The following is a 14,290-nucleotide window of genomic DNA, read 5'->3' on the forward strand; positions in this document are numbered from 1 at the left end:
ATGTGCCAAAGAGGATTTTCTCTTGGGTGCATACATGAAATGGCTATCTGGATGACAAGAAAATGCTTGTTCGTAAGTTAGCGAATGTGTTTGTGGGAATCTGGTCCTCTTCAGATAGGTTTTTGTTGGCTAATTTCAGTGGTGGTTTATTTCAGCAGTATTGCCAATACTGGGCATGGGTTGCAAGATTGATTGCAGCAATCATCTTTTTCATTTGAGTGAATGCTACTTGTTTACATCCCCAAGAATTCCCTTTTAATGTACATTCATTAATCTATCAAAGTAAAGGATTACTCTAATTTCCCTCATATACGTAACTAATGCATCTATCATTTTAACTTTGCAATCTTGGAATGGAAATTTTTTGTGTCAGTTTTATATGCAAAGAGCAAAATGATGGGTGTCTGAAGTATGTAACTCACTCTGATTTGCTAAATGTATTTACTTAAAATATAAGTGCCTAAGTACTTTAAGCACCTTGCAGATGATAGTGTTGGGATGGAAAAGTGAAAGGATAGCTTTGCTTCTGTTTTGACTGAGAGGGGAAGGGAGTGGATCTTTTGTGTGTCAGGAATGTAAGCTTAAAGGAGAAATCTTAACAGGCTTTGGGGTCTTATACTTGGAAAAACAAATAATCATTCATCCTGTGCGTATACACTGTATGCTGCAAGAAAGTAGGCGAAACAGAAAGAAGCAGCTTTGAAAGTTGTTGCATAAGGCGGTCTCATAACAAACATTTGCTCTGCAGAGGAATGGGCTCAAATGCTGGCAGAGCGGACCCCAGGCAGGGGCACCAGCACATCCCAACAGGACGGTGCCGCAGGATAGTGCCGCGGGCCATGCCGAGAGCCGCCTTTGCCCATCTCCAGCACGGTGCTGTGGCACTGGGGGCTGCTCACACCAAGCGCTACCTGCAGTGCCTGGCTGCGGGGACCGAACGCCCTGCACCCGGCTGATGGTGGAGGTGGTGGTTGTGCTTGGTGTGCTCCGCAGGGCGGTCGGGATGGTGGCTCTCTGACAAAGACAGGCCTGATCTGCCTCGCAGACCTGGCTCCTCTTTTCTAGGCCGGTCTGCTAGTAGAAAAGACAGGCCATGTGGCCTCGTTGCCCAGAATTAATCCCCAAATAACGTAAAACACTGATTACATCAAAGTAAGAAAATAGTTAATGGGATGCCTAATGTAAAATAACAAAGAGATTGTAATAGCTTTAAGCATTTAGAAATTTGAGGGAGCTTAAAGAGTATTAGAGTTGCTACGCAGATGAGCCTGGACAGTTTAAACGTTGAAATTCATTTGCAGGCACCAAATCCCTGCAATGATGGCATATGAGTGGCAGAGCCTGCGGCAGCTGTGTGGCTCAGCTCTGCTCCCAGGGGCTGGGACGACAGGGGGAGCCCGGAGCAGAGCCCGTGCCCAGGGCCAACGCGGTGGAGCTGGACCCTCCAGAGCGGTGTCCCCTCTGGAGCTCCCTATAGGTGCAGCATCTCCTGGCACCCTGCTTTGTCCCAGCTCCCCACTGAAATAAAACCGTCTTCCTTGGCCTGGAGAAGCGCTTTGGCTAGGCTTTGCTTGGTGTCCTCCCCTCGCAGGATCTCGCCATCCCCTTAGGCACTCCTCCAACCTTGGGTGCTGGCCCTGCACCCCACTTCCAGGTACAGGCACTCTCCGTCCTCTTGCTTGCAATAGCATTGCCATACATTTTACCTGGCAGTACTGGCTTTGACTGACCTAAGTTGAAGCTGCCTCCTTGGAAGAGGAGAGAGTAAACAAGTGATAAGATGGAAAGAAACATTTCAGAGTTGTCCAGAGGTATTTTTGGCTGTAGGCTGTTGCTAAGCCCGTCACCTACTCGGATGCAAAAGAGGAAGGACAAGGCTGAGACTTGAGCGCTCGGGGTTTCCTCTAAAGACATCTGAACCAGTAGCAAGGAAAGAGTTGAGAGCGTTTTCATTTCATCCTTGCTTTCTGCCTTTCCTGCTTAAACAGGAGATGTCAGCTTTTGGTGAAGGGTGCAAGAATAAATAGGCAAAGCTGAAGCCTTCATTCCTGGGAGGTTAAATGTCAAATACCAGGGCTGCTTGTTCGCTGAAGAGCTCAGAGACTAAAGTCTGAACACCTCTGAGCGTTATGCTGCTGCTCTGAAGTGGTGCAGATCACTTGTGCCCATCTTGGGGTGAATTCTTAGGGAGTGAGAAGGTGGGAGGCAGAAGACCCTCTCTAAAAATGCCATCTGTCATCTACAAGGATGGGGCTACAAGACCATATATCTGTGGTCTTGTACTCAGCAGGCAAGCAAGACAGCTCTTCAGTTAGTCACTTCTGCTGTTGACTTGAAGCTGATGACTTCTTGGAAGAGAGGTTAGAAAGAAACAAAGCCCAGATGAGGAGCCCTGCAGGGGCAAGGTTCATCACTGATATGACATGATGCTTTATGCAGGAGACACGGACAATTCTGTCAGGAGCCAAACAGAGCTAGTGAGTGAGGTTTTGGCTGTGTCACACTGTAAAATAAATTGGCTTAAACTGGACATTTTTCCATCATGCAGCCTGTTATTAAACTTCATTGTGCCCACTGGCACAACAAACTGGAAGGACCGAGTGTTTTGGAATTGCTCGTGCCTATGCAGACAAGTTGTGCACAAACTGGAATCATGTTATTTAAAGCACTGCGAGCCCCTGTGTGCAACCTTTGAAACTTCTTTAAAAATGCTATTGAGAGTTGATCCTCTGTGAAAGTAACTAAAATGCTAGCATTTTAAACATCAGTTTGGGACTGCACTGGAATTTGTGATTTTTCAGCTAAACCAGTGAGGGCTTACAGAATTACTTTATACCAGAAGCAAAATCAGGGTTATTGTCACTAGGAAGGACACATTGTCTTCTGTGCATCTCAAAATGTAAAATTGAAGTTGTCTTTCTTAGGTGAAGGAGAAGGGGATGTCTGGGAGGGGCTGGGGCAGATGAAGCATCCTGCCTGGTCTTGTGGGAATGTCTGTCAGTTCCAATTGCTTGCTTGAAATGTGGAGCAAGAGGATGATAACTAGGGACTCCTGAAGGCAGGATCAATAGCAAAATGAGGAGTGTTGCTTTTGATGGCAACTTGTCCCTTTGGCTTCCTCTGTGACTGCTGTCTGTGGAAAGAATAGGCTATTGGAGGCTAGTTCTAACAAAGTTATTTTTCCTGTTCCATGAGACATATCAGAGCAGGTGTTGTGAGCTGCTGCCCTCCCCTTGATAAGGGCTCCTCTATCAGCCATCAGTCCTGTCTCTCCCTCGACCTGGTGTTGGGGTGCGGAGCAGACCTCTGCTAAGTGGTAACAGTGGTCTGGGTCTTTCTGTAGGGATCCTGCTCCACAAGTTTCCATGGCCGTGGGAGAGCCAGAAGGCTGGAGGCAGCGAGTGGCTGGTTTTGGGCTAAGAAGGGTTGAACAGAGGTGCGTGTCTTGCCTCTCGCTGCCAGGGCTTGGGCAAGTCCCCTAAAAGGGCCCACGGGCAGATTTCAGAGGTGATCTCTTGTGACGTACTGCCCATTTTCTGTGCATCCGAGTCCCAGACGTCAGCTAGCACTGGGCATTTGAAAGTCACCAGGAGCAGGTTTTGTTAGCAAATCAGGTAGGCGTGTGCTCGTCCCGCAGGAGGGGAAAGCCGCAGCCGCCCGTGGTGGCGGCATTACGTTCTCTGCTCGTTTGGCAAAAAGTTGGCTCCATCTGTCTCGTGTTTCAGCTGTGCGCCCCAGCTTCTGCTTGTGTATCCAACAACTTGTGTGCAGATCTGTGCTCGAGCAGAACGGACTTTGTGGCACTGGGCACAGTGGTGGGTATGCTGGTGCTGGCTAAAGCGTATCCCATCTGTCCTGCAAGCACCATCATGTGGCTGATACTTCGCAGGCAGATCGATTTTTCAAGATAAGTAAATAAAGGGAGGGGAAAGTCCTGGTGTCTAATGACATAGATACATCTGCAGGTAGCCTGAGCTTGATTCGGCCACTATGTGATCAGCATCCTGCAACTGGCAAAGGTGATGTCCGTGCTGGAAGGAGTATCTGCAGCAGAAAACATTTCCGGACCACATGTTTAAGCTACAACTTTGACATGTTTTGGGCAAAGTCCCAAAAGCTTGTTTGTTTGCAGGAGGTTTTTTGGTTTGCACTAAACCAGTTTCCCAGCCACCCCTATAATGGGGATATGGCTGATGCATACTGGGAGGAATTTGCTCCCCTCCTTTAAACTCATGACATCCCTGCATCCAGTGCTTGAGATCTTGTGAGATGAAAAGGTCTCTCCATTTTCTCCCCAAGATAAGAAGAGATGTGACAGCAGCATCTGTTCCTTTCCAGGTGGCTTTATAAAAGTGCTTCTTGCAAAAAATTGCCTTCTTTTGTTAGCCTACCTATCAATATGAACATGATGTAAATATATGTTCCCCAAAATAAAGCTAACGAAAGAGGGACTGTGTTCTGTTCCCAATCAAAAGTAGTCCAGGAAGTCCAGAATAGCTGTAATTAAGCCAGTAAGTTATTAGGAATTTCTGACAGTTCAAGTGAGGACAGGAGCTAGGCAGAGATTTGTTCTTTTCTTGCTGTGGTTTTGCTAAGAACCTTCCTCATGCCAGTTATTTCTGACTAGAATGTGTGGCTGATAATGGATACCTTTGCACAAGTATTGCATTTGTCAAGGGAGACATCTTGATCCAAGGCCAGCTGGTGCTTAGATCTGCAAAAGTTATAACTGTGGGCAATTCTGCTAATACCTCCATGCCTTTCCTTCTAGAAGCAGTAATTGGTGCTAGTGATGGGGGGCGGGACAGGGGACACAAAGCAAAACAAAAACTATAGCACGTTCAAATGAAACACAGAAATACAAAAGCTAAGAGATCCTTGGAAAACAGTTGCCAGAATCTTGCTGCAACAGAAATAAGCCTTCTACTGAACAAAAGAAAATATAACCTTCTCTTTAAAGGTCACTTGCTGTTGTAATTTGACTTAAACTCTCTCTGAACCATATGCTGTTGCATATTATTTATTATTTCTGATTTCTTCCCCATTTGTGTTTAGATATATTTGCTTGTTGTCTTCAGATCTCAGATGCGCCTCAGACCTTGCAAGCTATTCATTTGCATTGAGGCCAAGGCAGAACCTTTTTGACTTCACAAGGGCTCTGCTTATATGTAGAGGCTTGTTGCTCCGAGGCTTTACTTTCTGCATCTGGGGAAAGCATCTGTTTCAGGGAAACCTCTTCTGGATCTGACTCTTGTTTTGTGTGTTTACGCTTGGCATAATGGAACAGCCACATGATGGAGCAGGATTCGAGCCTGGAGGCACACTGCAATACAACACACAACCAAGACAGTCTAAAGAAATGGGGGATGACAGAATATGGGGTGCCAGGGTTGAGCAGTTCATATGTGCTTCATTTCAAAGGAAATGCACCTTGCAATTTCTGTACAACTCTGAACATCTTAAATGTTGAACACGTCAAAATCAGATGTGCATGGAATTACAAGCAGCTGAGCCGTTAGATACACTAACAAAGCCATGCATGTTTTATATGTGTGTGTGTTTTCCACATAGATTAAAACATTACTACAGTTTAAAATCACAAGCCTGGCCAGAGCTTCCCTTCCTAGAATTGGTGCTACAAGGCAGAAATGGGGCTTCCTGGGAGATTTAATGAAGGGTGTTTGCATAGGTGGGTAGATGGGGAAGCTTGCTATGCCTGGTGTTTTCGATCAGTGATTTCTCATGAGTGCTTCCTCCAGAATAGGAAGGAGCGATGTTTGTTCTCACTTCCCATGCAAATCAGCTGCCAGTTCTGAATTCCCCATGGTGCACGTGGTTCATCATCTCATACTCCCGTTCCTCCATCTTCTCCCTCCTTTCTCCCCTCCAGCCCATACATAAATTATCATACTTGAAAAAAATGCAGACCTCTCCCATTTTATTCATACCATGTCTGTTTTGTCTGGCTCATCCCACCAAAAGGCACCTGTAAACAGGTACTTGGCAAGGCTCAGGAGCTTCAGTTGTGATGCTCCCATCGCTTTGCCTCTTGCTGCAATCTCTGACAGAGGAGCTGATAACAGTTATCTGTAATTGAAACGTGTGTTTTGGCTGGGCTGTTAGACTGTCCCATTAGTAAGGGAAGCTAAAGATCAGTGAGGGGAAAAAACCCATCTGGCATGGTGTGAGACGATAACCCTAACTTCATTTAACCTGCCGGTGCTGCCACCCAAAGCCCTCGAGCCCACAGGCATCTCCGTGTGGCTTTGCGTGGCCACTTCTGCACAGCCAGGCTTTGCATCTCCTCTGGCCGATGAACTGCTGCCTCCAAAGGATCCGCTCTTGGAGGAGCAGAAACGGACCCCTGTGGGCTGGGGATTGGGAGGCTGGTCAGGCAGAGCTGTCTTGTGTTCCTGTTGATTAAAGTACATAAATCCTTAAATGAATGCTTAATTATGTGGGTATTAGGGAGAGCAATTTTAGACTGATTTGGTCGCTGGAGAGGCATGGGTTGTTATGGAGAGCAGAAAAAAGCAAGGACTGTCAGGGCTGAGGATACTGGGGTCCTGTGGGCCCGCTCGGCTTGCAGAGGGGCTGGGGGGGGTGTCTCCAGGGAAGGGGAGGCCAAAGAAAGACACTTGACTTTGATGGCAAAGCTCCTGATCCGTGGTGTCTGTCTGGCCCAGAAGCAAGTCTGTTTTCCATTAGGAAGCTGCGTGTTCTAAGCCAGTGAAGTGACCAAAGGCTTGCAGTGGTGTCATGGTAAATACTGGGGTCATTCTCTCGTCTCTGGTTTTAGATCTTTGATATGAACCTTTGTGACAATAGGCACAAGCTGAGGAGTAGCACTTGCTGCTGGATCCTGTTCAAGGCCAGTTTAGGTGCAGAGGAGAGGTGACCTTCAGCCTGTTCGAGTAGGCAGGGACGCATTACTTCCTTGCAGTGCTGCGGCAGGCTGGCGTGGCGGATGGAAACCTCTGGTCACGCTCAGCTCTTGCTTGGCTCCCTCCCCGCTCTGGTGCTGCACGGGGTGCTGGGCCAGCCAGGCTCCCCAGGCGCACAGGAGTGCGGGGAGAAAAAGTCGTTGGCTCGGTGGAAGGCACACAGCCGCTATATTTTTGTTTCGGAAAACAGCCCAACACGCTGCCCGTTCTGTGCGTGTCATACGTGCTAACTTAGAGAGGAAGAGCAGGGAGCTGCAGGGTGCCCCAGAGCAGGCACATGTGGTTTCGGGGTCTCTCGGACACGCATGGCTATCTCAGCTCCGTATTGCTGCTCCTCTCCCTGCGGCCCTGACCGCGTGCTTCTACAGCTGCCACCGGAGCTGTTCACCTGCCCAGCAGCAGTTTCCAAAAGGGGGCATGGTGGGGCCCCACACCCCACCTCTGTGAACCCCCTCCAAAGGGACACACAACATCTCACAGCCTGGGGGCGTTTCTGACCTACCAGCAAGATTCTGCAGTGTCCTCTGCTGCTTCACCCCCAGTACCGACACCAGTAGGCCCCCCCACTGCCCCGTCTCCCTGCCAGGCGGTTCAGCATCCTTTGGCGGTGCTGCTCTCTGGCCTCAGTGGCACACTGCAGCCAGGATGGATGTCTTCTAGTAAGCTTTTGACACAGCTGTATCTAGTCTTAATATCTGAAAAAAGCCCCCAGACTGAATAAATGGCCCTGCGTGACTAAGAGGGTGAAGTTACGATGGGATTTATATCCTGGCAGGACCCCACAGTGCTCTCTTCTCTCTTCTTGTCATATTTAGATAAAGGCCTTCTTTCTGATAAGAGAACATAGCAAATCAACCAAAATAGTTTCAGAGGAGAAGTTCATAGGATGAGTGATTTGTGAAGGGACGTTTCTGTGTGATTGACATCTGGTTTGAATTCCTCAGGTGGGACTCAGGGTCTTTCTGAAGCACTGCTACCAGTGTAACACGTCCCCTCATTTGCAAGGGAGACATCTTTCCAGAGAGCTCCCAGAAAGTTAAGGTGAAAATGTTTGCTGATTGTACGCAGACTAAAGCCCTCTGCTCTTGTATTCACATCTTTGTCTAAGGCTGCTCTGCTTCATGTTATGTCTGCCTCTGCAGCTCTTCTTTTGTTCCATGAAGCCTAGTTTCCAAAGGCTGCTGGTAATGAAGGGGGCATTGGGATGGGCACACAGCGCCAGTGTCAAGGACTGGCCTCTGAGAGAGGACCACTGCTAAGACCCCAGGGCCATCAGCTGCGGCCAGCGTCGGGGGAGCTCCCTCCCACTCCCACAGTCTTCACCACAGGAATCCCCTCATCCAGCCAAGCTGTCGCGTGAAAGGGTGAAGTAATTTGGCAGAAAACAAACCCCCTTGCATTCCAGCTTATCCTCAGATATCAGAGGGGCTGGGGACGACTAGGTTTAGATTCTGAGTGATATCCAATTTGGCACTACTAGTCCGGTCACGTTCAACTTATTGAACTCTCACGGTTACGGATGCACTAATAGCACACTGCACTTTCAGCCTAGTCGCGCTGCATGGACTCACACGGCCAGACTTGGAGAGTTTGGTGGCACCCAGTGAGAAACTTTTACGGCTAGCTTAGTGAATAGTGCAGTTTATTAAAGCAACAGAAATACAGGTTCTTATAGATTGCCGGTGATAAATACACTGCCTGCAAAAGCACGTGCAAACACTCAGATTATGAATAATACAGTGTGCGAAATCAGAAAAGTGGCTCTGTGTATAGAGGTTTCTAAGTTTTCCGAGTGAGCACTCGGTATAGTCCGGATCTTACCCAAAGGCGTCCCTATGCGGGGGAAGAGAGGCTCAGCCCATCGACTGATCGCCGGAGTCAGAGGTAGTCTGTGATGGTATCTTCCCTGACTTGTTTTCGATGATGCCTTCCCTAACATTCCCCATTTCTTAGGCCTTTTTAATACAATTCTTTACCTTCAAGGTGGAGCTTGAGTGACTCTAGTCATACATACCTTTATTATGATTGGTATGAAATTCTCTCGCTTCACTTTTAAAGGTATAGATTAACAAAAACTCAGAGCGCAGGCTCAGTGAGGGGGTGGGTGCACCTTGGAGGTGGGTAGTCTTTGGGATGGAGGTGTGTTTTGGTATTATAATGACATTATAATGAGCAAAGTTTGCACAAAGGACAGCATTTTGTCAAAACATGACAGGGGGGTCAAATACGCAGTTTATCAGTACCATAGTACCGTGAAGTTCCCATCTCTGCAGTGGTTCACAGAGCCTGGCCAGGGAGTGTTCACCCCGTTCCACCTTCCGTGCCAGTTTGCAGGCAGTGTTGTCTAGGGAACCACTATGGAATGGATTCCTTGCATACCAGTTGCATTCCACCCTGAAAGCCTCTTTGATGTTATACTTTTCCTTAATGCGTGAACAATGCCGTACCTTTAATATAGGTTTAATTTCTATGGCACCTCCAGTGATTATTGCACATATTCCACACTGTGACTATAGTCACTCAAGCTTCACGATGTTTAAAATAAATTGGGGATATCACATATGCTCTTATGGTGAGGATTATCGAATACATACACATTTTTGGGGGATATCAGATGGGTTAAGTGCTTCATCATAATCCAAATCTTGACATATAGGGCAGTTGTCAAAACAAAACACAATACAGTGAGTATTACTAGAATAACAACAGGGTGAAGCATTCTTTTGAGGATTCCTGTAGCAGTTGGCGACCATCCAAAGAGACTGTCCCACCATTCATGTTCTCCGTCTTTCTTGACTCGTTCCAACACGTGATGTATCTCTTCCACATCATGCTGGACAGTAATCAGAGTTTTTTGTTCATTTTCTCGAATTTGCTTCAACAGTTGCTTCAGGTCTTCATGCTGTAGAAGTTTTCTCACAAAGGTGAGGTTCATTCCAATAGGAGTAAGCAGCAGATCACAAATTAACATATAGTCAGATTATATCAATTGATAAGAGGTAACCAGAGCTGAATAACCAAAGTTACATCCCATCATTTTAGTAAAGTTACAAACACAAATATTTGAGTGATTACTTTTATCTACAGTAATGTTATCTACCAGTATGAAATTACAAAAAGTTCTCATGCAAACACACCCTCTTCCAATATATACAAGTACAGTTTCCAGGGTTTCATCGGGATGTATTTCAAAATGACAAACATTCTGTTCGGTATCAAGACAAATGTCTTGTGCCTTGATGGTATTGCTCTCACGAATAAATCCTTGTTGTTCTTGTGTGATGCAGGCATCAACCTCAACAGTTTGCCATTTATTTCCATTTTGCTGGGCCCATACTCTGTGCTCCAATGGATAGAGCATAGTTCCATCATGGTTTAATCCCAGCGCAATGATTGGGTATATGGTATATACTGAAGCATTGCATATCATTAAGACAAAGGCAGTGGCTTTACTCTCAGTGGGATCACAAGTGAAATTAACCAGATACCACCAGGACTGAAATTTCTTCTCAAATTCAGTTACATTGCCTCATATTATTTTCCAAATTTCAGCAGGTAAGGTGCCTTCTTCACCTTCTCATATGATTGTGGCTGCCATTGACTGCATCCACAGTTGGGCTTGGATACAACTAAGAGCCAAGGAAGTGTTGTTTTGGGCTGCACCAAGTGCATCTATGATCAACTGATGGTTCTTTTTACCAGTTTCTTCCCACTGAGGTAGTATGTTTGACAAAAGCCATTGATTGGTTCCCAAAGTTAAGAGAGAAGATTGTAGGGGATGTTTCAACTTGTTTAGATCACTGGTTGTCGTGACCAGTTTATTTGCAAGCACTTCGGCATCTATGCTGTTTAAGACTCCTAACCCTGTTCCTAAGATTCCAGTCACCTCTCTCTTTGATTGTCTTGAGGGAGTGAGGGTTCCTCCATGCAACCATGCTGACCATCCTGCATAAGATGTGCTCAGGAATGGTGAGCAGGTGGGTTTGATCACAGAGATGTCAATCTGCATGGATAATTCCACTTGTTTCAGAGAATAAGATGGATTAAATAATACTTGCTGTTGACCCGTATTTTTAATTATATAAGGACCGATGTTAAAGAAGTAAGGAGTTAGACTAATAAGAGGCCGAATGGATACATTTTCAAAAGTCAGTAGGGCAGAGGTTTTTCACTCTTTACAATTGGCACAGAGGTTGCTGTGTCAGTCATAAACTCAAATAATAATTCAGTGCCTCTGTAACCCCAAAGACAGTATACAATGATAATTTTGATAAAGGTACAGTTATAACAACAGTCTAAATTTGTTTCTGTCATTTTATAACACTCGGTATTATAATATTCTGGTCTGGTAGAATCAACATAGACTGTCTTAATTTTGGTTGGTCTGCGATAGGTAGACCCATTGATCACTCAGCAGCTGATTTGTATTCTTTTTCCTGGAGTGGCTTGGAGTTTAGCCATCCGAGGAGGGTCTTTCCAACTCCATTCACCTCTGGAATATACCTCATTTCCTTGTATAACAAGAGTGGAGAGATTCAAATCCCTTCTGTTTTGTGGTGTTCCTATGCTTGCAGTGTATCTTGGCAGTGCATGGTTCCAAGGGTCATCACCAAAGGCTATGGCGTGAAGGGGTGGATTTCTAATTCCACTCAATAGTGTGGTCTCTGTATGGTTACTGACAGGTGTTTCAGATGGAGGAGGTGGGACTAGGTTAGGCAGTGTAGCTGGGTCAGGTCCAACCATATCTATGTTAAACTTGAATGACAGTCCTATTTTGTGTTGTTGCCAAAGACAAACCACAGTAGCGGGTTCCACCAGAGTGAAGTTATGCCAGCAGTCCTGTTCATTGGTGGTGCAATGCTTTGTTGCTATTGGGTCTAAGAAAGTGTTGGCTGTTATTATTTGTGTGGCCCTTTCATGGGTTGACCCATTAATCATCCTACACCCTACCTGAATTTCCTCTCTGGCTTTACCCCTCAGGAGTGGATACCACCTATCCCAGGTCCACTTGTGTTTTGAAAACACTTCGGTCCCATGCATAACTACGGTGACCAAGTTTAAATTTTTCCTTGGTGTTCCCATAACCCCAGTGTGTCTAACATAAGCTTGGGACCACAGCCATTCTGGGTCCCTTTGGCTGTAAATCAGAAAAAATTGCATTGTCAAGAAACATATGGATCCAATCTGTTGGTTCATCGTCCTAAAACCTGGGTTTCCAGGTACCAATACACGACAATAAAATAATATTGCGGCCAGGACAAGAGGCAGAATTCCTTGGATACACTCGAGGTTAGCTTAGGGTGATCCATCCATCCACGTGCAGTTCATTTAGGGTTTCTGTAAACACAAAAGAAAAGAAAATCTGCTCGGTCTTATTTGACCGACAGGGTTAAAAAGAAGGTGAGATCCACTGAGTGCTAATCCGGTGTATTTTTCCTGAACAGTCTCTAGCTTCCCATGCATAGAGATTTTTGGGTGTGGTTAGTACCATTGGTACTGTTCCAATCTGAGGCATTTTTACCAGTACAGGTTGCCCGGTATGAAATCCTGTAGGATATTCTCCTGGTTTGGTATGGACTTTCAGGGCGATTGTGTTAGCAGACACACAAAAGGTTTTCATTTTGGGGCAGCCATCCCCACTCCATTAGTTATTCAACAGATAGATGGCATCATTCAGTCACAAATGCCACACAGATTCATGAGTTTTTGCAAAGCGCTTAACTAATCCATTGGTGCATTCAACGATGCTGTTAGCCTGAGGATAGTAGGGAGTGTGGAATACCCACCGAATCCCTTCCTCTTTGGCCCAATCTTGTACTATTGTAGCTGTAAAATGTGAGCCATTGTCACTTTGAATTTCTTCTGGAAGGGGAAGCGTGCTGAACCATCTTTTAAGTCCCTTAACTGGGTTTTCTCCAGTGGCCGATGCAAAATCAGCACCCATGGTAAGACCAGCTATAACTTCCACCCCTACCAGGACATATTTTTTCCCACCCGATGGTTGCAATGGGCCAATATAGTCAATTTGCCAGGAGTGCCACAATGTTTTCTTATCCCGAATATGAAGGGCAGGTGCCTTGCTCGGATGGTCCCTGTTAAGTCGTAGGTGACATTGCAAACAGGCAGTCACCACTTGTTCGCATAGCTTGACTGACACAGGCCATCCTCAGGCTAGGCCTTCCCGATACAAATCGGCCCGTCCAGTATGGCCACGCTTAACATGTAACCATTTGAGTAAGTGGTCCCATTCCTGATCATCATTTACAACATCAGTTTGTCGCAGCCGTGTGAGGCTGTCCACTTGTTGATTGAACTGAGCAGCGATCGGCTTAGAACGATCATGCCCTTTTACCCAACCAATGTGTAAGTCCCTCTGTTCTCCTATTTCCAACAGTTGTTTCCAACTATTGGTTTTCCAGACTGGGACTCTGTTCACTTGCTAATCATTGGCTGCCCAGTGGCCTATCCATTCGGTGGCTCCTTTAAAAATAGCATATGAGTCGGTGTAGATCTAGCTAGTACCGTCTCGTGCGGCTAATAGAACAGCTCTAAGCTCCCCGACCTGTGCACTACCTTCACCGGTTTCAATCAATCTTTCTCCTGTTGCCACTTCCAATACTACAGCTTTATGTTTCCACTCATTTCTTTCTCGGTGAGATGATGCATCGGTGAGCCACCCCCCTGTAAGATTACTGCCTTCCTTCAACGGAGGTGCTTCCTGGATCGGAGATGGTTTGCTTGGTGGAGATTGAAACAACAGAGTGCCATCTACGTCCTTTTGCAGTTTAGACATTTTAATACTACCTTCGGTGACTGGCATAATTTCATTGATGCCTTCCGAACAAGCATACCACTTACGGACCGTGGGTTTCTGGGCAATGCCAGCCGGTGGCGCTGTCCCTTTACGGGCTATATCTAAGAGGCAGAAAAGCCACCGAATGATGACACTTTGTTCTCTCCTTACTTGTTCTGCTCGTTTCAGCGCTCACACTAGGGGCAGCAAACCCTTCTCAAGGTCTGAATATCTGCTTTTGGTATCATTGAAGAGTGAGAGCTGAATTCCAGTGGTCTTTCCAGTCCCTCTGGCCCTTTTTGCCACAAGTTACAATGAGAACCACGTTCACTGAACCCCCATTCTACATGGATAGGGTCCATGGGGTGTATAGGACCAAGCTGTCGAAACAGCCTTAGCTCTTTTATTAACAATTCCAGTGCACTCGTGCCGTTCGGGACATTCCCATGATTTTCCCTTTTTAAGTAAACTATACAAGGGACGAGCAATGATGGAAAAACCAGGAATATGTTTGCGCCAATAACCTAAGGCTCTCAGCACTTGCTGCAATTCC

General features: G+C 46.2%; 1 protein-coding gene across 2 annotated transcripts in view; it reads left to right on the forward strand.

Moving 5' to 3' along the window:
* SLC24A3 (solute carrier family 24 member 3) overlaps positions 1 to 14,290 on the forward strand; it is a 187,332-nt gene that overhangs the window by 87,056 nt on the left and 85,986 nt on the right. The window lies entirely within an intron of this gene.

Source organism: Aquila chrysaetos, chromosome 8, assembly GCF_900496995.4.
Source record: "Aquila chrysaetos chrysaetos chromosome 8, bAquChr1.4, whole genome shotgun sequence".
Lineage (NCBI taxonomy): Eukaryota > Metazoa > Chordata > Aves > Accipitriformes > Accipitridae > Aquila > Aquila chrysaetos.